This window comes from Pteropus vampyrus, unplaced genomic scaffold (assembly GCF_000151845.1).
Source record: "Pteropus vampyrus isolate Shadow unplaced genomic scaffold, Pvam_2.0 Scaffold539, whole genome shotgun sequence".
Lineage (NCBI taxonomy): Eukaryota > Metazoa > Chordata > Mammalia > Chiroptera > Pteropodidae > Pteropus > Pteropus vampyrus.
In genome coordinates, this window is record NW_011889320.1 from 170243 (window position 1) to 172354 (window position 2112).

At 61.5% G+C, this 2112-nt stretch overlaps 1 long non-coding RNA gene across 1 annotated transcript in view; it reads left to right on the plus strand.

The window, feature by feature from the left end:
- Nucleotides 1-152: 152 nt before the first annotated feature.
- Nucleotides 153-2112, plus strand: part of LOC111733206 — a 12972-nt gene continuing 11012 nt past the window's right edge. The window contains exon 1 of the long non-coding RNA XR_002777886.1: nt 153-284. This is a non-coding gene — a long non-coding RNA (uncharacterized LOC111733206). The remainder of the gene's footprint in view (nt 285-2112) is intronic.

The following is a 2112-nucleotide window of genomic DNA, read 5'->3' on the forward strand; positions in this document are numbered from 1 at the left end:
CAGTACGCACCCAGCCAAGCCTTGGGTGCAGGAGGAGGAACTAATGATCTAGGCCCGGCAGCCACCACTTCCTTCCTCCCGGAGCCCCCAGGCCAGCAGAGGGCGCCCGAGGCCCCTTCCCTCCAGGCCCAGCCCTGGCGGGAAGGAGAACACGTGGTCACAACCCGTCCTCCCAAACCAGGTTCCCTTTGTTCCTCTGCCCAGGAGGTGGCCACCATGCCTGGGGACTCGCCAGCCACAGAGTCCTGCAGGCCCTGCTTGGTTGAGCTCTTTTCTGCCCCGAGGTGAGTCTGGAGGGCCCATGGGGCAGTGAGAGGACCAAGGCTCAAGGCCGGTGCCAGGCATGGGATGGCAGCCACTTCAAGGAGGGAGAGTGGCCCATCACTCCCTGCCCCTCTAGGCAGGACCATGCACCCCCAACGGCCCTACAAACCCACCCCCCTCACAGGCTGCAGCTTTCACCCCTCCTCATTGTCTCTCTAAGGGTTCGTTAACATGTTCCCTGGGAGGGGGACCCAGGAACACCGAAATGGGAGCTAGGACCCCAGAGGCCTTCAGTCCTCTCCTTTCGCCAGTGTCTAGCCCTTCCGGCCCCACTGAGCTTCTGGTGAGGCCTTTGATTTCTTAAGGACAGAATCCAGAGGTCTCCCCTCCCTGAAACCCAGAGTCCTGGAGCTGTGCCAAGCAGGTGTTACACATGGGAGTCATTCAGGACCCAACTCTGCTGCTTACAAGTTAAGGGCCTTGGGCTTGTGATCTACCCTACTGAGACTCAGCTACCTTCTCTGTAAAATGGGCATCCTTAACAGTCCCTGCCTTGCAGGGGGATGCAGGGACAAATGGGGCGGCATATGCAGAGCTGGTTTGGGGCCAGGCACAGGGCGCATGAAGTTGGCTGTTATCACTGTGGTGGTTAGTGTGTGCTGAGCCCTTTCCTGGCTGAGCCTTTGGAATGGTGTTTGGAGCCCGGCAAGAGAGCTGCTCAGTCTTGTGCTCACTGAACCCAGGGACATGCGCAGGATGGGGGTCAGCCCTGGAATGCCGCACCTGTGCCATCAGCAAACAGCATGCGTCAGGGAGCACCTGGCAAGGCGCCAGGCCTTGTTTTCCAAGTGATTTGTTTCTCAGGGAGTTGAGTGTCTATTCCTGGTGGGGCCCAGCTCACGACCTGGCCATGTGCCCTGGCTGAACGAGGTTCTATCTCCTCCTTCTCCTAGGAAGGGAGGAGGACTAGGCTGGCCCTCCTTGCTACTCCTCCCCAGGTCCCCTTCCCTGTTTCCTACCATAATTAGGCTCTTTGCAGCTCGGGGCGGGGGGTGGTGGCTGTGCCCCTCTCCACCCCCGACTCAGGCTGGCTCAGGGTAAGGGTCTTTCCCCCACTTGGGGGCATTGCTGCCTCTCCTAAGGCAGGTTTGGAGCCCTGGCCAAGCCTGTTGCAGAGGTGGGCACACCTGTCCCCCGCTGTCTGGCCCCTTGCTCAGTGGTCAGCTGTGCATGGGGCTCCGCAGGGCCTGGGCAGGCTGCTCTGGTCATTAGTGGTCCGGCCTCACTCCAAGTGAATTAGCTGGTCCTCGGGGAGTGAGCGCTGAGGCCTGCAGGCTCCTGGCACTGGCCAGTGATTCATTCACCACAGCCTCACCCCTGCCAGAGGCCAGCAGCCTGTCCCTGCCCCAGCCCAGCAGCCTGGTTGGTGGCTGGGGAGCAGGAGGCTGGTGCCCAGAGTGGCCCTGGCTGCCCGTCCATCTGCCCCTATCATCCTATTAATCAGGCTGCTCCCCTCTCCCTCAGGCCACGCTTGCCTCCATCTGCAGGCCCCTCCCACATGCAGGCCTGGTGGCCCTGGATCCGCGCCTGGCCCTGCTTCCGCCAACCTGGCCTGCTGTTCCAGGCTCTGTCTCCAGCTCCCTTAGTCCCCTGGGCACCTTGAGGGACCCAAGGGAGGCCCCCTCATCCTCTTTTCCCCTCCCTATGTGCCTTCTGCCCCCCTCAACCGAGGCCCTGGGATCCACTTGACTGGTCTTGATGAAAAACAGAAGCTCTGCCCATGTACAGGAGGCTCCTGGTAACTGCCTGGAGCCAGTCCCTGCAGCCTCGGTCTGGGTCTCAGCTTTA